This window comes from Oncorhynchus keta, unplaced genomic scaffold (genome assembly GCF_023373465.1).
Source record: "Oncorhynchus keta strain PuntledgeMale-10-30-2019 unplaced genomic scaffold, Oket_V2 Un_contig_3981_pilon_pilon, whole genome shotgun sequence".
Taxonomy (NCBI): Eukaryota; Metazoa; Chordata; class Actinopteri; order Salmoniformes; family Salmonidae; genus Oncorhynchus; species Oncorhynchus keta.
In genome coordinates, this window is record NW_026287538.1 from 578270 (window position 1) to 601581 (window position 23312).

General features: G+C 42.8%; 1 protein-coding gene and 1 long non-coding RNA gene across 16 annotated transcripts in view; one reads left to right on the forward strand and one right to left on the reverse strand.

Annotated features, from left to right (window-relative positions):
* Positions 1-23312, forward strand: part of LOC118376413 (tetraspanin-7-like) — a 33432-nt gene that overhangs the window by 2889 nt on the left and 7231 nt on the right. The window lies entirely within an intron of this gene.
* Positions 1210-4739, reverse strand: LOC127924382 (uncharacterized). 15 transcript variants are annotated; one of them, XR_008117769.1, is made up of 4 exons: positions 3489-4739; positions 2913-3168; positions 2786-2849; positions 1210-2529 (listed from the first exon to the last, which is right to left on the reverse strand). It is a non-coding gene; the product is annotated as an uncharacterized LOC127924382 (long non-coding RNA). The 15 variants fall into 15 exon arrangements; XR_008117770.1 differs by having other exon boundaries at positions 1210-2593; XR_008117773.1 differs by having other exon boundaries at positions 2513-2657.

Here is a 23312-nt window from a genome sequence, read left to right on the forward strand (position 1 = left end):
CGGTGTTGTGTTCACTCTGGGATGCAACATTACAATACAAGAATGTGGAGGGAGTCGGATACAAATAAAATTGGCTCATTCATCATGACACAATAGGACCAGTAATCGTAGTTCTGATCACATTTTCTCCCCATTCAATTTTGACATGTTATTCTCTGTGTTCATTGGCTTCTTGAAGTTGGGTTGGGCTTTGGAGGGATGTTTGATGTTATAGGTCCTATCCACAGCGCAACAGCAACAACCTAAGTACCTATCTTGTTGAATATTATAAACCTGGTGGTTTGAGCCCTGAATGTTGATTGTCTGAAAGACCGTAAACCACGGGTATGATAAAAAAATACATTTTACTGCTCTAATTAAGTTGGTAACCAGTTTATAATAGCAATGAGGCACCTCTGGAGTATGTGGTTTATGGCCAATATACCACGGCTAACGGCTGTATCCAGAACAGCCCTTACCTGTGGTATAATGGCCATATAACACACCCGGTTGTGCCTTATTGCTTAAACAACCAAACCAGACCCAACCACCTTGACCCATCCACCCAGCCAGCCACCCTGACCCATCCGCCCTGACCCATCCGCCCTGACCCATCAGCCCTGACCCATCCGCCCTGACCCATCCGCCCTGACCCATCCGCCCTGACCCATCCACCCTGACCCATCCACCCTGACCCATCCACCCTGACCCATCCACCCACCTTGACCCGCCCTGACCCACCCGCCCTGACCCATCCTCCCTGACCCACCCACCCACCCACCTTGACCCGCCCTGACCCACCCGCCTTAACCCATCTGCTCTGACCCATCCACCCTGACCCACCCACCCACACTGACCCACCCACCTCGACCCACACTGACCCACCCGCCCTGACCGATCCACCCTGACCCACCCGCCCTGACCGATCCGCCCTGACCCACCTGCCCTGACCCACCCGCCCTGAACCATCTGCCCTGATCCATCCACCCTGACCCATTCGCCCTGATCCACCCACCCTGGCCCATCCACCCTCACCCTGACCCACCCACCCACACTGACCCATCCACCGTGACCCACCCACCTTGACCCACACTGACCCACCCGCCCTGAACGATCCGCCCTGACCCACCTGCCCTGACCCACCCGCCCTGACCCATCTGCCCTGACCCATTAGCCCTGGCCCATCAACCCTGGCCCATCCACCCTGGCCCACCCACCCTGACGCACCCACCCAGCCACCCTGACCCATCCACCCAGCCACCCTGACCGATCCACCCAGCCAGCCAGCCACCCGCTGCAGCTATACTTGTATTAAAATAGACCCACTCCTTCTCCAACAAGCAGACTCCATTGATGTTGACCTGAGGGCCACTTAGACAAAGAAAGCCATATGGCCTGCTTAACTAAACATATTAGAGACCGTTTTCCTCCCTAGCCAGACAGACAGATGTACAAGGATGGACTGCAGAGAGAGATAGGTAAACAGAGACAGGAGGAGACAGGATGAGACAGAGTGCCTCTGCTCTGCTGTCTTACTTGTTTTGAGAGCTTACCAGGGGGAGGTTGTTTGAGAGCTTACCAGGGGGAGGTTGTTTGAGAGCTTGGCAGGGGGAGGTTGTTTGAGAGCTTACCAGGGGGAGGTTGTTTGAGAGCTTGGCAGGGGGAGGTTGTTTGAGGCCAGCTCAGCTGTCATTCTGCTCTGGGTGCCTACTCTTTTAGTCTCTAACTTCTATGCCAAGAGCTCCAACCCCAACAATGGCTACATTCTTAGAAAAAAGTGCTCCAAAGGCGTTTTGTGGCTAAGAACCCTTTTTGGTTCCAGGTAGGACAGTTTTGGTTCCAGGTAGAACTATTTTGGGTTCCATGTAGAACCCTCTGTGGAAAGGCTTCTACAAGGAACCTAAAATTGTTCTACCTGGACCCAAAAGGGGTTCATCAAAAGGTTCTCCTATGGGGACAGCCGAATAACCTTTTTGGTTCTAGATAGCACATTTATTTCTAAGAGTGTACCTAGAGTCTGGCTATCAATCTTTTACTTACTGCTGTTGCCTGAACCAGTACCAGAAAGGTTATTTGCATGATTACTGTGAGAGTATCTGACACATTTGGCATAATTACTCAGCACTCACCACATTGTAGTAAACCAAGGGCTTAGCATTGTTTAACGTATATGCCGGGAGTCAGCAAAATGGTGAAGAAGGTGATTTTAATAAAGAACCGAAGCAAATTAACAAACATGACACAATAGGACCAGTAATCGTAGTTCTGATCACATTTTCTCCCCATTCAATTTTGACATGTTATTCTCTGTGTTCATTGTCTTCTTGAGGTACATAACGTGAGAGAAAACAATAACAGCTAGTGACTGAAGACAACCGAGGAATAAATAAAGGGGCGGTAATTAAGGAGAAAACAATAACACCTAGTGACTGAAGACAACCGAGGAATAAATAAAGGGGCGGTAATTAAGGAGAAAACAATAACACCTAGTGACTGAAGACAACCGAGGAATAAATAAAGGGGCGGTAATTAAGGAGAAAACAATAACACCTAGTGACTGAAGACAACCGAGGAATAAATAAAGGGGCGGTAATTAAGGAGAAAACAATAACACCTAGTGACTGAAGACAACCGAGGAATAAATAAAGGGGCGGTAATTAAGGAGAAAACAATAACACCTAGTGACTGAAGACAACCGAGGAATAAATAAAGGGGCGGTAATTAAGGAGAAAACAATAACACCTAGTGACTGAAGACAACCGAGGGATAAATAAAGGGGCGTTAATTAAGGAGAAAACAATAACACCTAGTGACTGAAGACAACCGAGGGATAAATAAAGGGGCGGTAATTAAGGAGAAAACAATAACACCTAGTGACTGAAGACAACCGAGGGATAAATAAAGGGGCGGTAATGAAGGAGAAACAATAACACCTAGTGACTGAAGACAACCGAGGAATAAATAAAGGGGCGGTAATTAAGGAGAAAACAATAACACCTTGTGACTGAAGACAACCGAGGAATAAATAAAGGGGCGGTAATTAAGGAGAAAACAATAACACCTAGTGACTGAAGACAACCGAGGAATAAATAAAGGGGCGGTAATTAAGGAGAAAACAATAACACCTAGTGACTGAAGACAACCGAGGAATAAATAAAGGGGCGGTAATTAAGGAGAAAACAATAACACCTAGTGACTGAAGACAACCGAGGAATAAATAAAGGGGCGGTAATTAAGGAGAAAACAATAACACCTAGTGACTGAAGACAACCGAGGAATAAATAAAGGGGCGGTAATTAAGGAGAAAACAATAACACCTAGTGACTGAAGACAACCGAGGAATAAATAAAGGGGCGGTAATTAAGGAGAAAACAATAACACCTAGTGACTGAAGACAACCGAGGAATAAATAAAGGGGCGGTAATTAAGGAGAAAACAATAACACCTAGTGACTGAAGACAACCGAGGGATAAATAAAGGGGCGGTAATTAAGGAGAAAACAATAACACCTAGTGACTGAAGACAACCGAGGGATAAATAAAGGGGCGGTAATTAAGGAGAAAACAATAACACCTAGTGACTGAAGACAACCGAGGAATAAATAAAGGGGCGGTAATTAAGGAGAAAACAATAACACCTAGTGACTGAAGACAACCGAGGGATAAATAAAGGGGCGGTAATGAAGGAGAAAACAATAACACCTAGTGACTGAAGACAACCGAGGGATAAATAAAGGGGCGGTAATCAAGGAGAAAACAATCAGCAGGTGTGCGCAATGTGGGTTGCCAGGACCGGTGGTTAGTAGACCGGCGATGTCGAGCGCCGGAGGGAGGGCGTGACACATTGTTAGATTTACTACTGTTATTTTGGAGAAAAATCGTTTTGGGTACAAGACTGTCAGTGTCAAGACAACACATAACTTTTATTTTGAAATGCTGTTTTGCACAAGCACCTTTTAATCATCTAATTAACCTGATAATAATGTGTAACTCTGCTCTCTAACATGGTCGCTGGTAGGGGCATGCTATTAAAGGCTTCATTTAATGTCAGGCCGGGAGTGTCATTTCCTCAATTAAGATTTCTGCAGGGACTGAAGATTGACCTAGTTGTCGTTAGGTTTGTGTTGTAAATGTACACCATCACCATTGGCCAGACTTGTTTTTATGGGTTGGTTTTCAACTTGTACACTCTGGAAAAAAAGGTGCTATCTAGAACCAAAATGGGTTCTTTGGCTGTCCCCATAAGAGAACCATTGGAAGAACTCCTTTTGGTTCCAGGTAGAACCCTTTTGGGTTCCATTTATAACTTTTTCCATAGAGGGTTCTTCATGGAACCCAAAAGAGTTCTCCCTGGATCCAAAAAGTTTCTCCTCTGGGGACAGTCGCAAAGCCCTTATGGAACCTTTCTTTCCAAGAGTGTAAGATGGTCTGATTTTATGGATAACATCTACGTTTTCAAGTCCACTCAGGCCATACCCTTTTGCAGACTTTCTCCCCTTCATATACATGTTTTCTATGAACTGTAGCTTGAAGACTGTGTAGCTTTGCTAAAACAAGCCTATAGATGCAGTACATTGATAGACAATCCCATTGCCTCTTGGTATTAGGCTTCTCTGTGTAGTAGGAATGGCAGCTTGTTCAGTAGGCCAAGAACAGACAGACGCCCTAATTCATGCTGTGGAGGCATATTATTAATGCCCAGATGGGAATAAGAAGCATAATGTTTTGTGTGTTTTGTGTTCCCTCTGTACCAGGCTTTTGTTGGAGCTTATTCCTCTGAGAATGTGATTGTGCGTCTTATTGTACAGCATTTAAATGGCTGTGCTCAGCTAAAGTTATTTTAAAATAATCATAGGAGATTGGCTAGGCTGCCAACTGAGCAAAAACATCAGATCAATATTCAATGTTGGCTCATATATCATTGTCAACAAACGTGAATTAAACTTCAAATAAATCCTTTTATAAAAAAACGAATGTTGATTCTGTGTTAAAATAGGGGTTAAAATGTCATCAAGAGAGGTTGAAATAACAAGGAGTTAAAACCTTTACCCATCCCATTTACCCAGCTAGGAGTATGGTTAACAGAGACAAACAGTTATACTCCACCAGCCCAGCACACATCTCCCAGGCAACCATATCAGTAGTCGCCTCCTTGTCCACTCTGTTAGCGCTGCTCATACAGATCTTCATTTGAGCCAGTTTGCTACAGCAGGAAAATAATCATGCAGCAACAGGACATGTTCATTATTATGTGGATTATAATTCATGGAAATTCTTGTAGGGGTTAATACATTTTTCGTAAGGGAAAAGTGGAAATTACGAACTTCAGAAGCCTTTTTAAACCTGAAATTTACTACAAGAAAGGTGTCCTGCAACAGGCTGATCAAATTAAGATCCTACATGTATCTGTTTCTCAGTATTCATTACAATCCCCCTCTACACTATCATCATCTCCACCGTCTGGTGGACTCCCTCCTCAGACCGACATTAGCCTAGCTAGCTCACCTCTGTCTGAAACCCATTACTGAAGGCCTCAAGAGGAAACAACCTCTGGTCTCCAGGCTGAAAGCTAGGTTGTAGAAGCTCCAGCTAAAGCTTACAATGTGTAAGGCTTAGCCGCGGCTGTGTTAACGAACGGGTAATGCATTTAAATCTGCCTGATAGGAGCTGCCTGGATCTGATCTGGATCTGGCCTGGCACCGCTTAGTTACATTGGTTGCTTGGCGACAGCATTTACACTGGTCCAAAGGTCATTTATTTTCTTCTCAGAAAGGGAAAACAACGTAAATGGGGCAATCTGCAGTTGCAACATTCATTTTTTAAACTTGTAAATTAAGGATATGTACCCATTGATTAGTGAAGAATATAACTTATAAAAGCCTCATGAGGTTCGTTCATCATAAACCACAATATAACCTTGTTTTACTCCAATGTTTGTAAACAAAGTAAATGTAAACAAACATTGTAAAGCCTCAAAATATGGTTAAAGTTATACTTTTGATATGAGTTATTTTGCATAAATAGCTCTGTCTATTAATTTGAGAGTGGTTACATTTCTCCAGCACCACCCCCAGCTTTTTACCGAAACAGTGGCGGGGAAGGCACTTTGTTATTGTTTCAACTGCGGATTGCCCCTTTAAAGGGTAAAACACAAGGAGAGTGAAGGTTACAGGGGAATTGAATGAATAAGACCTCGCCTCCCTTGCAGAAGAGATGATTAATAAAAGAGCCCAAGGACTACAGTAACACTACACAAGAGACTGAAGAAAGTAAGGGATTTAGAGTGATGGACTTCTGGTCTCGGTGCGTATAGATCTCTCCGGGCAGCCGGGATACTGCCCATCACTGAGGCAGCTAGAAAATATCTCATTAAGAACTTCCCTTCAGACTTCCAACCGAGTGGGGTTCAAAGGTGAAATAGCCACAGAGGTCATCCAGTGCCGGCCATCCAACCAATTAGTCTGTGATTGAGGAATTCCAAGATGGCTGAAAATTCCAGTAATTGTGTGGTGTGTTAGATTTAGAACCAATAGACGTTGAACAAACAGTGTCTCTGACTCTTAGTCAGGGCTTTACATGTTGCCGGTAATGAAACATGGCCTAAACTTAGCCTGCAGCCTGGGAGGAGGTGCTGAATGCTTTGGATTGACTTTGATCACTCTCCATCATTCCCTATGTGTGAGTGAACACAGTAGAGTGAGCAGGCAGCTGTTAGCATCTCAGCTATGTTCAGCATGTGGTGATTTGGACGCTCACCCAACAAACTAATTCTCAATGGCTGGGTCATTTGACTCTTTCACAGCACTACCGATTGTCATTATGGGAAATGTACAGTAGTTTAACAGTTTGCTTGTCACAAATCAACACTCTGGATGAGCATTATATTGTAGACTAGTGATCACCTGTATAGACTCAGCTGTAGACCTACTGACAATATGCACCGCGGTGTTGTTGTAGCATATGTCCTTCATTGTTGACGATTTAAAGCCATATATCCAAATCTGTATTGCTTTGAAAGCAGACCGTTAAACCTCTTGCACCTGGCCTTTAATCCTTTGTTTTGCCTCTTTATCTTTTAAAACATGATGTGTTCCTTGTAGTAGATACACTATGTTTGCATGAATTTAGATCCATTTCAGAGATTGGGTTGTTTTTTGTCATACTCCACCAACTCCCAGAACTAGCCTCTAAGGCGACCTCAGAAGGCAGTAGCTAGTGTATGGCTGTGTCAGGTTAAGCAAGTGGCCGGCCAGGGGCAAGGCTAGCTATGGCTGGGGGTTGCTTGATCCCCCAATAAGTGATGTGGCATTCATAGGGGATCTTGCTATTCCCTTGTCTAGTAGGAAGGCTATATCCGACAGGAAGACATTAAACATGAGTCATTGTTGACCCGTGGACCAATGACAGTGAGCCGCTGGATCAGGGGGAATATTAAGTGCACTGATGTCTGTTTGACTGGGACTTCGGTCCCTGAAAATGAGACCGTCCTAAATGTCCAGTATGTTTGGCCACTGTGGTATGGGCTCCACTGTTAATTGTGTGCCAATAAAATGTCTCAGGGCCAACCATTTGTTTGGGGGTCACACTGACAGCCACCTGACTCAGCAGGTGGAGGGGAACAGGCTCCTCACTGGCTGGCTTGTCACCTGTTGTGAAACATTTGTGTCGTGTTCGTGCTAGCTAGCGACTCACAAGGCCTAATGTCACGCTGGACTCCAGGTCAATAAAAACAGGCTTATTTCCAGACACCATACCTCCACTGGAGATAAGTAAACAATATGAAGTATATGTTATCTATCCCATACCAGGAAGTCTCACAGGGCACAGGCAGAGGAGAAAAAGGATGCTGCTAATCCCTCAGTGGGACTGGAGAGCCAGGCAGTGCAAAACCCAAACAATGCTGCTGCCTGTTATTACTCCTATCCAATAACAACGCTGTTGCCTGCCAGGCTGCCTGTTATTACACCTATCTAATAACAACAATACTGCCTGCCAGGCTGCCTGTTATTACTCCTATCCAATAACAACGCTGTTGCCTGCCAGGCTGCCTGTTATTACACCTATCTAATAACAACAATACTGCCTGCCAGGCTGCCTGTTATTACTCCTATCCAATAACAACGCTGTTGCCTGCCAGGCTGCCTGTTATTACACCTATCTAATAACAACAATACTGCCTGCCAGGCTGCCTGTTATTACACCTATCTAATAACAACAATACTGCCTGCCAGGCTGCCTGTTATTACTCCTATCCAATAACAACGCTGTTGCCTGCCAGGCTGCCTGTTATTACACCTATCTAATAACAACAATACTGCCTGCCAGGCTGCCTGTTATTACTCCTATCCAATAACAACGCTGTTGCCTGCCAGGCTGCCTGTTATTACACCTATCTAATAACAACAATACTGCCTGCCAGGCTGCCTGTTATTACTCCTATCCAATAACTGCCTGCCAGGCTGCCTGTTGCCTACTGCCTGCCAGGCTGCCTGTTATTACACCTATCTAATAACAACAATACTGCCTGCCAGGCTGCCTGTTATTACACCTATCTAATAACAACAATACTGCCTGCCAGGCTGCCTGTTATTACACCTATCTAATAACAACAATACTGCCTGCCAGGCTGCCTGTTATTACACCTATCTAATAACAACAATACTGCCTGCCAGGCTGCCTGTTATTACACCTATCTAATAACAACAATACTGCCTGCCAGGCTGCCTGTTATTACACCTATCTAATAACAACAATACTGCCTGTTATTACACCTATCCAATAACCAGCCTGTTATTACACCTATCTAATAAAAACAGCCTGCCAGAGCTGCCTGTTATTACACCTATCTAATAACAACAATATGCCAGGCTGCCTGCCAGCCAGGCTGCCTGTTATTACACCTATCTAATAACAACAATACTGCCTGCCAGGCTGCCTGTTATTACACCTATCTAATAACAACAATACTGCCTGCCAGGCTGCCTGTTATTACACCTATCTAATAACAACAATACTGCCTGACAGGCTGCCTGTTATTACACCTATCTAATAACAACAATACTGCCTGACAGGCTGCCTGTTATTACATCTATCCAATAACAACATGGCGCAGAAGAAAAGTATTGGGTGTGAAAACAGGGACAATGGCAGGTTATAGTGAGACCAACAGGCTGGCTGGCAGGCAGGCAGGCTGCTGAGACTGCCGTTGCCAGGGAGATGAACTCCCCCGTTGGTTCTGTGTATTGCCTGGTTTAGTTTGGTGCCTTCACTGTAGAATAGACCCACAGCTTTGCTGAGAGAGCAAGGGAGCCTTGTTGAGCTTATAGTTTCATTCCCAAGCATCGTACTTTATTTGGCACCATGTTGAGCCTTTAATGAACTAATGATCAGTCCAACTCAGAAACCCTCCCAGCACCAGTGAATAATGTGAATCTCTCTATCCCCCTCATTCTGCCATCTCCGTTTGTTTCTCACATTTTCTCTGCCTCTCTTTTTGTCTCTCTCTCTCCCTCTCTCTTTGTCCATGTTTCTCTCTATCTTTGTCTCTCTCTCCCTCTCTCTTTGTCCATGTTTCTCTCTCTCTCTCTTTGTCTCTCTCTCCCTCTCCTTCCCTCTCATTAATCAAAAGTGAACAGACATTTACATATAAATCATGTTTGAGAGGTACCCTTACCTTCAGTCTCTGCTAGCTGTTTCAGCTACTACTGTGTAGCTCAGAGTAATCAACTCCAATGTGCAATATAAATGCAATCATTTCCATCTTCCTTTTCCACTTCGGAAGTACAGTCAATCCCTCTGGGTTTGAAGAGTAGTGCCGAGAAGGAAGCCTATGGTGTGCTCAGCCAAGGATGCACAATATGGCTGTCACTTTAAGGACAATTTTAGGATGTCATTATCCACCTTGACGAGCACAACACCCGTCTTGTCTTCTTTGTCTGTGTTCGTTACCTCCAATGATGTGTAGAATTCTGTCGTTGATCCCCATCAACATGCATTACAGAGTCATCTTGGAGTTCTATCATTGTTGTAGTTCCAGTTGGTTACATTAGAAACACAGATTCACTCTAGAAACACCAACGTCCTCTGGAGTAGAATGTTTGTATTTCAGAGATGAATGTTATTGACCACTCACTACACAGACTAAGTGAATTTAATGGCCCGCAACAAAGCAATCATTGTAATACTGTTAGGGCTGTCATCAAGCAAAATCAAACTTTCTGATGCATGCTGTCACGCACGCACAAATTAATTACTGTAGTGTTTTTGTAGTCATTACTGTAGTATTTACTATAGTGTTTTTGTAGTCATTACTGTAGTATTTACTATAGTGTTTTTGTAGACATTATTGTAGTATTTGCTATAGTGTTTTTGTAAACATTACTGTAGTATTTACTATAGTGTTTTTGTAGTCATTACTGTAGTATTTACTATAGTGTTTTTGTAGTCATTACTGTAGTATTTACTATAGTGTTTTTGTAGTCATTACTGTAGTATTTACTATAGTGTTTTTGTAGTCATTACTGTAGTATTTACTATAGTGTTTTTGTAGTCATTACTGTAGTATTTACTATAGTGTTTTTGTTCATTGTAGTATTTCTATAGTGTTTTTGTAAACATTACTGTAGTATTTACTATAGTGTTTTTTTTTGTAGTATTTACAGTGTTTTTATTACTGTAGTATTTACTATAGTGTTTTTGTAGTCATTACTGTAGTATTTACTATAGTGTTTTTGTAGTCATTACTGTAGTATTTACTATAGTGTTTTTGTATTTACAGTGTTTTTAGTCATTGTAGTATTTACTATAGTGTTTTTGTAGTCATTACTGTAGTATTTACTATAGTGTTTTTGTAGTCATTACTGTAGTATTTACTATAGTGTTTTTTTTTGTAGTATTTACTATAGTGTTTTTGTAGTCATTACTGTAGTATTTACTATAGTGTTTTTGTAGTCATTACTGTAGTATTTAGTGTTTTTGTAAACATTACTGTAGTATTTACTATAGTGTTTTTGTAGTCATTACTGTAGTAGTGTTTTAGTCTATAGTAGTTTTGTAGTCATTACTGTAGTATTTACTATAGTGTTTTTGTAGTCATTACTGTAGTATTTACTATAGTGTTTTTGTAGTCATTACTGTAGTATTTACTATAGTGTTTTTGTAGTCATTACTGTAGTATTTACTATAGTGTTTTTGTAGTCATTACTGTAGTATTTACTATAGTGTTTTTGTAGTCATTACTGTAGTATTTACTATAGTGTTTTTGTAGTCATTACTGTAGTATTTACTATAGTGTTTTTGTAGTCATTACTGTAGTATTTACTATAGTGTTTTTGTAGTCATTACTGTAGTATTTACTATAGTGTTTTTGTAAACATTACTGTAGTATTTACTATAGTGTTTTTGTAAACATTACTGTAGTATTTACTATAGTGTTTTTTACATTATAGTATTTACTATAGTGTTTTTGTAGTCATTACTGTAGTATTTACTATAGTGTTTTTGTAAACAGTATTTACTATAGTGTTTTTGTAAACATTACTGTAGTATTTACTATAGTGTTTTTGTAGTCATTGCTTTAGTATTTACTATAGTGTTTTTGTAGTCATTACTGTAGTATTTACTATAGTGTTTTTGTAGTCATTGCTTTAGTATTTACTATAGTGTTTTTGTAGTCATTACTGTAGTATTTACTATAGTGTTTTTGTAGTCATTGCTTTAGTATTTACTATAGTGTTTTCGTAAACATTACTGTAGTATTTACTATAGTGTTTTTGTAGTCATTACTGTAGTATTTACTATAGTGTTTTTGTAGTCATTGCTTTAGTATTTACTATAGTGTTTTGTAGTCATTACTGTAGTATTTACTATAGTGTTTTTGTAGTCATTACTGTAGTATTTACTATAGTGTTTTTGTAGTCATTGCTTTAGTATTTACTATAGTGTTTTTGTAGTCATTACTGTAGTATTTACTATAGTGTTTTTGTAGTCATTACTGTAGTATTTACTATAGTGTTTTTGTAGTCATTACTGTAGTATTTACTATAGTGTTTTTGTAGTCATTACTGTAGTATTTACTATAGTGTTTTTGTAAACATTACTGTAGTATTTACTATAATGTTTTTGTAGTCATTACTGTAGTATTTACTATAGTGTTTTTGTAAACATTACTGTAGTATTTACTATAGTGTTTTTGTAAACATTACTGTAGTATTTACTATAGTGTTTTTGTAGTCATTACTGTAGTATTTACTATAGTGTTTTTGTAGTCATTACTGTAGTATTTACTATAGTGTTTTTGTAGTCATTACTGTAGTATTTACTATAGTGTTTTTGTAGTCATTACTGTAGTATTTACTATAGTGTTTTTGTAGTCATTACTGTAGTATTTACTATAGTGTTTTTATTTTATTATTTTTTATTATCCCGCTGGACAAATTCTAAAATAGCAAATTTTCCATAACCTGTAGGTAGGGAGGACTGTAGTCTGAATGGATAGTTGAGAGCTTCAGTTCTTTTCTATAACACAATATATGGTCTATACTGTACTTGGCATGTAGGTTTCTCACTTTTGGCTGGCACAAATTGGGATATGGGGGAGGGGAATAGGCAAGTTATATGCAAATTAAAACTGTACTGTTACTGTAGTTAAAAAACTGTTGTGTTTTTACACTGTTGTGTTTTTGCGGACATTGTGTTTTTTGGGGGATAATACTGTATTATTAACTATAGTATTCTACAGTTTACTATACAATTCTATAGTAAGTACTACACATGATTGAGGGATACTACAATGTGTAGTATAGTATTCCTCAGTATACTACAGAAATCCATAGTAAGTATTTCTTCATGTGGGCCGTCAGTTATGCAGCATAACATTTCTTGGTGGAACAAACTCCCTCACGACGCCAGGACAGCGGAGTCAATCACCACCTTCCGGAGACACCTGAAACCCCACCTCTTTAAGGAATACCTAGGATAGGATAAGTAATCCTTCTCACCCCCCCCCCCCCTTAAAAGATTTAGATGCACTATTGTAAAGTGGCTGTTCCACTGGATGTCATAAGGTGAATGCACCAATTTGTAAGTAGCTCTGGATAAGAGCGTCTGCTAAATGACTTAAATGTAATGTAAATGTAAATGTAATTTCTTGAACACCACATTGGAGTTTCAATAAAACACAGTCAGATGTCAAGATTTCTGTAACAGAATTCAGATTGGGGTTTCATTTTCACTCTGATTCTAGTCCCCCTTCAACCCCCCCATCCTAAAGTAAACAAATAAATAACAACAACAAAAAAACATTTTATTTGAACAAGATTCAACGATAAGAGCCTGGCTTTGAGCGCCCATAGAACAACAGTACCTTTGATCATGTCTCTGCTAAGGGGAGAAGGAGGGGTGCGCTTCCCCTTTGAAATCTAAAGTGCTCTTTTCATTTCTACATCACCCTCCCTGCCAATTCTCCCGCTCTGCCATCCAGTGAGCGACTGTTCTGGGGACACACTGAGTCCCTGTATCTCCCACAGCTTCTTTTGTCTGCCTGGTTTGATTGTAGCCGTGTTGTTTTTAAAGGGAAAAGGCTGGATGAGGGTGTGAGCCAGATGAGCAGCTTGTTAAAAGGTGTCTGCTCTGTTGTTGTTGGTGGTTTCCTCCAGGCATCATTAATGTGCTGTGTTTAATCTGTCAGGAAGTGGCTCAGTGTTGTTTAGCTGGCTCCTAGGGGAGGATGGAGTGTGACTGTAGTCCTGCTGTGAGTGGCTGGAATCCTATAGGGAACATAGGGGTGTGGCTCCCCCTGCTTCCCTGCTCCAGGAACATCAGGATCCAAAGAAACAGAGCAGAACCAAACAGAGAAGAGCAGAAAATAACAGAACAAAGCACAACAGAGCTGAACAGAACAGAACAGAACAGAGCAGGGCTGAACATAACAGAACAGAGCAGGGCTGAACAGAACAGAACAGAGCAGGGCTGAACAGAACAGAACAGAGCAGGGCTGAACATAACAGAACAGAGCAGGGCTGAACATAACAGAACAGAGCAGGGCTGAACAGAACAGAACAGAGCAGGGCTGAACAGAACAGAACAGGGCTGAACAGAGCAAAACAGAACAGAGCAAAACAGAGCAGCAATTCCTGTTGATGCAACACCAAAGCAAACACAAGTGCCTTGTTTGGCTTTCAGATACAGAATAATAATGATCCAAGAGGGTCTCCTACCTAAATGCCTTGCATGTGTGTCTCTTCATCATGTTCCCGCAGCTCACGGTGGCACAGCATAAAGGTGCGATGTCGTCTCATGTTTGCATGAGCGTCAGTGCACCTGCCAGGGCAGATGGTCAGACCATTAGTCAAGGCTCGGCCCCAGCCCTCGGCCCCAGCCCTCGGCCCCAGCCCTCCAGCCCTCTCATTTATACATAGAGGCATCTCCAATCACAGTCCCTGCCCAGTGGTGGTGGATGACGTGTGTTTCCTCTTACACAACGTGAAGCGTCTAGTCTGAGCATCTGGAAAAGCTCTCTAAATCTAATCAATTATTCATTATTGTTTGGCGACAAATCTCTTTCTGTTAGTGTTTTTCTGTGGATGTTCCTGGTATCACTGAGCCAGTCTTTTGAGGAGTCAGGAGAGTGCTAGAAGAGAGCAATAAGTAAGAGAATCAAAACATGTTGAACAGTTGTTGCTGTCGGCCCAATACCTCAGCTCCAGGACAGGATTCTGACACCTCTACGTATCACACTATGAGATGTGGAAGTGAAATCACACTAGAGTACATATCGTGCCACCTCAGTTCTTGGAAGTCTAGTCCTGTCTAGAAAAGTTTGGGGTGAGTTGTGGATCTTTTCAAGCTAGCTCAGCCAACTAGGCCGCTACATTACATTTCATCTACATCAAGTGTCTCTGGATATGAGCAATCCTGACATCAAAAAACATTTAGAGCTCAACCTTCAGTGGCAACTCTGCTTGGAACAACGTCATGACATAAAAATCCCCAACTGTTCATCCTAATCCTCTGAGTGGTGACAGTGGTGACCCCATGCTGTCCTGGCGTCTGCCATCAGGATGGACCTTTTTCAAAGTCTGAGTAGTTGTCATGGTGCACTTATTTCTAGTTCCTTTCTTGTTATGTATATTAATTAACAGCCACAAATGGTTTGCTATCAACCAGATGTATTGGGACTGCTTACGGGTGCTGGTAGCTTGCCAATAAATATTACCTCAAACCCATCGGCAGTAAAAAACAGCATGTGTTTGTACCACTATCTTCACAAACCTCATTTTGTATTTCTGCGAGGCCGGCAGCTACAGCGATAGACGGATGAGGAGAATGTCCGGAGGGAAAATTGTCATAGCTGACGAATTCCATTACTTCTGTCAGGCTGTGTGAAGACTCCAATCTGGTGTTGAAATGAAACTAGCTCCTGTGCACCATCCGCGACAGACTCTGATAAAAGTGGCTCACTTTAACAGACTGGGAACTTCAGTGTTTATAGGTAAAATGGCTGACTTACCTATTCCAACTCTGAAAGCCCTAGTTCACTCAAAATCAACATAGGCTACATATAGTACATCACATTGTAAAGGGACTTCATCATCTAGGATCGTGTATACATTTGTGTTTCAGATGTTGAATTTATTTCTACTGTAACCGAAACAAGTGCAGTGTAACTGGTAATAAAGGGTTGAAACCATGTCTCATGACTGTGGTGTAACGTCACAGCTGAGATAATATATAGTACACATAAATACTTAAACACATAGCCCTGCTGAGTTAACTGAGGCCAATATGGTCGCCGACTGCAACACACCCCACAGGGCCTCTGCTTCATGTTAGCCGGTGCTCTTTTTGTCAGTCCCCTCACACGCGCGCGCACACACACACACACACACACACACACACACACACACACACACACACACACACACACACACACACACACACACACACACACACACACACACACACACACACACACACACACCCTCTCCCCTTAATCCCTCCTGCCTAGGATGGTACCCCCTGCTGATGGAGCAGGCAGGGGAGGGAAGCCCCCTCGCTTGCTACAGCAGATGGCTCCATGAATCATTCATAGTGTCACGTTGAATAAGACATGAACACTTTAGAGGAGAGGAAACTGGGGACTGAGGAACGGTACATTACAGGGAAATGAACCTACCGCTGCTCCCAGACATTACTAGAAAAGGAATGGTGGATGGGCAACACTTCCGGCGCCGACAGAGATGGCCGCCTCGCTTCGCGTTCCTAGGAAACTATGCAGTATTTTTTTGTTTTTTTTATGTGTTATTTCTTACAATGCTACCCCAGTTTTATTACATACAGTCGGGAGGAACTATTGGATATAAGAGCAACGTCAACTCACCAACATTACTACCAGGAATACGACTTTCCCGAAGCGGATCCTCTGTTTGGCCTACCATCCAGGACAATGGATCGGTTCCCAGCCGGCGATCCAAAACAACGATGCAGTAGAAGGGGCAGACGGAGCGGTCTTCTGGTCAGGCTCCGTAGACGGGCACATCGCGCACCGCTCCCGAGCATACTACTCGCCAATGTCCAGTCTCTTGGCAACAAGGTAGACAAAATCCGAGCAAGAGTTGCCTTCCAGAGAGACATAAGAGACTGTAACGTTCTTTGTTTCACGGAAACATGGCTCACTCGAGACGCTATCTGAGTCGGTACAGCCACCTGGTTTCTTCACGCATCGCGCTGACAGAAACACGCATCTCTCTGGTAAGAAGAAGGGCAGGGGTGTATGCCTTATGATTAACGAGACGTGGTGTGATCATAACAACATACAGGAACTCAAGTCCTTTAGTTCACCTGACTTAGAATTCCTCACAATTAAATGCCGACCGCATTATCTACCAAGAGAATTCTCTTCCATCATAATCACAGCCGTATATATTCCCCCCCAAGCGGACACATCGATGACCCTGAAAGAACTTCATTCAACTCTATGTAAACTGGAAACCACATATCCTGAGGCTGCATTTATTGTAGCTGGGGATTTTAACAAGGTTAATCTGAAAACAAGGCTCCCCAAATTCTATCAGCATATTGATTGTGCTACCAGGGCTGGAAAAACCCTGGATCATTGTTATTCTAACTTCCGCAACGTATATAAGGCCCTCCCCCGCCCTCCCATTCGGAAAAGCTGACCACGACTCCATTTTGTTGCTTCCAGCCTATAGACAGAACCTAAAACAGGAAGCACCCGCACTCAGGTCTGTTCAACACTGGTCCGATCAATCGGATTCCACGCTTCAAGATTGCTTCGATCACGTGGACTGGGATATGTTCCGCATAACGTCGAACAACAACATTGACGAATACGCTGATTCGGTGAGCGAGTTTATTAGCAAGTGCATCGGTGATGTTGTACCCACAGCGTCTATTAAAACATTCCCAAACCAGAAACCGTGGTTTGATGGCAGCATTCATGCAAAATTGAAAGTGCGAACCACTGCTTTTAATCAGGGCAAGGTGACAGGAAACATGACCGAATACAAACAGTGCAGCTATTCCCTCTGCAAGGCTATCAAACAAGCTAAGCGTCAGTATAGAGACAAAGTGGAGTCGCAATTCAACGGCTCAGACACGAGAGGTATGTGGCAGGGTCTACAGTCAATCATGGACTACAAAATAAAACCAGCCCCGTCACGGACCACGATGCCTTGCTCCCAGACAGACTTTGAAGACAATACAGTGCCACTGCCACAGCCCGCTACCAAAACCTGCGGGATCCTCAACACGGGGTCCCCACAAGGGTGCGTTCTCAGCCCTCTCCTGTACTCCCTGTTCACCCACGACTGCGTGGCCACGCACGCCTCCAACTCAATCATCAAGTTTGCAGACGACACTACAGTGGTAGGCTTGATTACAAACAACGACGAGACGGCCTACAGGGAGGAGGTGAGGGCCCTCGGAGTGTGATGTCAGGAAAATAAACCTCACACTCAATGTCAACAAAACAAAGGAGATTATCGTAGACATCAGGAAACAGCAGAGGGAGCAGCTCCCTATCTACATTGACAGGACAGTAGTGGAGAGGGTGGAAAGTTTTAAGTTCCACGGCATACACATCACGGACAAACTGAATTGGTCCACCCACACAGACAGCGTGGTGATGAAGGCGCAGCAGCACCTCTTCAACCTCAGGAGGCTGAAGAAATTCGGCTTGTCACCAAAAGCACTCACAAACTTCTACAGATGCACAATCGAGAGCATCCTGTTGGGCTGTATCACCGTCTGGTATGGCAGCTGCTCCACCCACAACCGTAAGGCTCTCCAGAGGGTAGTGAGGTCTGCACAACGCATCAAACTACCTGCCCTCCAGGACACCGACACCACCCGATGTCACAGGAAGGCCAAAAAGATCATCAAGGACAACAACCACCCGAGCCACTGCCTGTTCACTCCGCTATCATCCAGAAGGTGAGGTCAGTACAGATGCATCAAAGCAGGGACCGAGAGACTGAAAAACAGCTTCTATCTCAAGGCCATCAGACTGTTAAACAGCCATCACTAACATTGCCAACATGTGACTAACTTTAGCCACTTTAATAATGGAAAAATTGATGTTATCAATATATCACTAGCCACTTTATATAATGCTTACATACCCTACATTTCTCATCTCATATGTATATACTGTACGCTAAACCATCTACTGCATCTTGCGATCTTGATGTAATTAAAAGTATCACTAGCTACTTTAAACAATGCCACTTTATTTAATGTTTTCATACCCTACATTACTCATCTCATATGTATATACTGTACTCTATACCATCTACTGCATATTGCCTATGCTGTTCGGGTATCACTCGTTCATATATTTTTATGTACATATTCGTATTCTCTCCTTTACACTTGTGTGTATAAGGTAGTTGTTGTGAAATTGTTAGGTTATATTACTTGTTGATATTACTGCATGGTCGGAACTAGAAGCACAAGCATTTAGCTACACTCGCATTAACATCTGCTAACCATGTGTATGTGACAAATACATTTGATTTGATTTTGATTTGATTTGAGATGGGGACAGCGAGAACTCACTCATATGCTATCTCTCAGATGTGTTCTACAGCGCTGTCTAAGTGTCATGCGACATGTCAGACAGTGACTCATCTCTCGCTCTCTTTAATCTCTCTCTCTCTCTCTTCTATCTCACACTAAATACACTCTCTCTTCCCTCCCTTTGTCTTCCTCTCTTTCGTGCTTTGTTTCTCACTCTACCTTTCTCTCCATGTCTGTCTCTGTCTCTCTCTCTCTCTCTCTCTCTCTCTCTCTCTCTCTCTCTCTCTCTCTCTCTCTCTCTCTCTCCCCCATCTCCCCATCTCTCTCTCTCTCCCCCATCTCACTCTCTCTCCCCCCATCTCCCCATCTCACTCTCTCTCTCTCCCCCATCTCACTCTCTCTCTCTCCCCCATCTCCCCACCTCACTCTCTCTCTTTCTCTCCCCCATGTCCCCATCTCTCTCTCTCCCCCATCTCACTCTCTCTCTCTCCCCCATCTCACTCTCTCTCTCTCTCTACCCCATCTCCCCATCTCTCTCTCTCTCTCTCTCTCTCTCTCCCCCATCTCCCCACCTCACTCTCTCTCTTTCTCTCCCCCATGTCACTCTTTCTCTCTCCCCCATCTCACTCTCTCTCTACCCCATCTCCCCATCTCTCTCTCTCTCCCTCTCTCTCTCTCTCTCTCTCTCTCTCTCTCTCTCTCTCTCTCTCTCTCTCTCTCTCTCTCTCTGTGTCTGTGTCTGACTCACTCCATCTGTCAGAGTGTTGCTGTTCCTTCTCATGCTGTGTTCTTGGGTAATCAGGCAGACAGACAGGGAGGGAGACAGACAGGGAGGGAGACAGACAGGGAGGGAGACAGACAGACAGGGAGGGAGGCAGGCAAGTAGACAGGGAGGGATGGAGCCAGGGAGGGAGGGAGAACGGCAGACCGGGAGGGGGCAGGCAGGCTGCTCTGTATGTGTCAGCGGGCCTCCGTCGCACGGCCAGCGCCAGACATGCTCAGAATCACAACAACATTTCCCATGGTAGCTCCAGGGAGGTGACACTTCCCAAATGACACCCTATTCCCTATATAGTGCACTACTTTTGACCAAAGCCCTATGGGAAGTGCACTATGTAGGGAATAGGGTGCCATTCAGGACGCAGACGCTGTGCCACTGCTCAAGGTAGATGTTGCCCTTTACCACAGATCTAGGATCAGATCTCTCTAACTCCTATCCTAAGCTTAACCATCAGGGGAATGACAAAATATCTGACCCTGTATCAGTGGTTAGGTAACCTTTTTCTGAACAAGGCAGTTACTGTTCCTAGGCTGTCATTGTAAATAATAATTTGTTCTTAACTGTCTTGCCTGGTTAAAGAACATTTTGAATAGGTTGATATTTATGGCAGAGCACTGGTGGGCAAAGAGTCTTATGATACTGCGTTCACATCTCACACCAGCTGAGCCAACGCCTTCTGGCTTGTGTAAGGAAGGAGTGAGCTTCTACCCGAGGCTACAAGCTATAAGGTGAGATAAGATAAGCATATTTAGTTATGGTTGAGGGCAGGGGTGATAGTTTCTTCAGTGATGTCATTGCTATGCTAGTAAGGGACGACTAGCCGCCTTAACAATGAAGAAAACCTTGACCCAACCCTGCGAACTGCGAACTGGTTTTACAAAGAAAGGAACTCCAGTTATTGTCATTTTAGATGTAATCCTGATTCCTGAGCTTCCCTACCACACATATGTTAACTAATGACTAAAATATACATATATTAATAATAATGGAGAGATAGAGAGAGGAACTCCATGGAGAACCCAGTCCTTGAGTGGAACCCCTGCTTTGAACAAGGACCACAAATCCCCAAAGTGAATACATTAACCCACGTTTCACTCCACATTCATTTAATGATATGGAGGAGATTCATACATTTTTGTTTTAGATTCTGTCTCTCACAGTTGAAGTGTACCTATGATAAAAACTTACAGACCTCTACATGCTTTGTAAGTGGGAAAACCTGCAAAATGGGCAGTTTATCAATACTTGTTCTCCCCACTGTATCTGTCATGTTTTTTGTGTATGTGTGTATGTGGGGCTCCCGGCGCAGCCGTCTAAGGCACTGCAGCTCAGTACTAGAGGTGTCACTACAGACCCTGGTTCAATTCCAGACTGTATCACCATGGGCTGTGATTGGGAGTTCCATAGGACGGTGCACAATTGGCCCAGCGTTGTCCGGGTTAGGGTTTGGTCGGGGTAGGCCGTCATTGTAAATAAGAATTTGTTCTTAACTGACTTGCCAGGTTAAAGATATATAAATATAAAACAATATATATATAATTTACCAGGTACATGTTGAGGTTAGATAGTACCAGTAGTAGCCTACCTTTCTAGACCCACACTGTTCAGAACAGTTTGTATGATTTTTTTCCTCATCAAAGGGAATGGCATCTTCTCCTCTGGACAGGTGGACGTGCCACTGCTTTATTCCTTCAGCTGTTCTTGTCTAATGATGTTCTGTATTATGTCATTCTGTATTATGTTTCATGTTGTGTGTTGGACCCCAGGAAGAGTTTCTGCTGCTTTTGCAACAGCTAATGGGGATCCTAATAAAATACCAAATACCAAATTCCAGTCTTTACCAATAACCACAGCACCATCTGCTGGTTCAAGAACACACTACTAGAGGGCTCTACACAGAATAGTCTGGTGCACAAAATTATTTATTTATTTATACACTAGATGACTGATAGGGTGCGCTGTGTTGGCATTCCTCACTGTTGTAAAACACATTTTCAAAGCAATAGAAATGCATGTATTAATGTGTACATTTGTTTTTGCCTCGTTTATTCTGTTACAGACACATGAATGCACACTATTATATTATGTGAGCTAAACATAAAATAACAATATATGAAAACATTTTCCTTAAAGTATCATTTGTTTTATTACTAATGTTACTGTCCCCACGTCAACAAAAAAAGACTTAAATGCATGTTCTTGAAACATTTAACTGAAATACAGTAGCATCCCATGTATTCCTATGGAGGACTGGTCCTACTGGGGAGTGCCAATATGGCCGACAGGTGGCTTCAAAGCCTCTCAATGGCCAATACATAGAAATCACAATCCAGGGTTTATATACATCATTGGGTGCACATAATAAGCACTAGAAGTAACACACAAATATAACAACATAAAAGAATGGGAAGATGGTTTTGTATGATGCACTGACAAAATGCATCATAACCCAGGGTTAGAGCCAAGATGGAGGTGCGGATGCTTCAAGACAGCGTCTCCTATTAGTCATCCAGTGTTTATTTCACAGAGAGAGCAAAGTGTTCAGTCTACAGCGACTAATGCATGCTGGTGTTGGGTGGGCTTTTGGAAGGCCTGCATTCACCCAGTCACTCTTTTCACGCCACTTCGATACAAAGTGATTTTCATAGTAGGTTAGGAGAGCATTTTCGCTAAACCTAACCCATTTCCTAACCTTAACCTTAGTCTCCTAACCCGCTACATTAATTATCCTAACCTGTGGCGTAAGTTCCAGTGACCTTCTATGAAAAAAAATGGTTTTCCACCTTATGAATATGGAGTTTTTCCTGGTCACGACACATGGTCAGGAACCAGTCATCATTCATGAGTAGGGCCAAAGATGGTGGAAAAATCAAGATACCCCATAAAGGCTGTTTTCCATTGAAACAAATGTTCACAGTTCCCATCTACTTAATGGAATTGGTATTTGTTTCATTGACCCATTGTTGACATTGTCCCACAATGTTTTGCTTTTCGGCACTTAAGTTTTCACAATATGTATCTTTCAAAATACAGAAATCATCGTACGGTATGATTTCTGTATTTTGAAAGTGAAATATCTTGAAAACTTGACAGCAGCTGGGTCTGGTCTACTTAGTAAGTATTAGTTATTTTTAACCAGAAAAAGGAGCCTATAAAATATCTCGCTTTCTCTTCTGTCTCATGAGCCATGCAGTGAGGATTCAGTTTCTTTCATTGGGTGGCAGCAAAGAGCTATCTCCAGTGCCACTAACAGCATTATAGTAGATCGGCAGTGATTCATTTACAGTGTAACCAATGGTTTATTATACAGAGAAATTGACCGGTTTTATGGACGACTGCTTAAACAGACCACTGACATTTCATATCATATGAACGTGTCATTTAGCATGAAGCTGTGATGGTTGTGTTACAGTTGTGCCACCGATCATCTCTATGGGTCTGAAACCTCCAGTGATGCCCTTGATGACTTTTTAGTGACGGGGCTCTAATGCTCTTTCACCTTCTCTCTCCCCTCT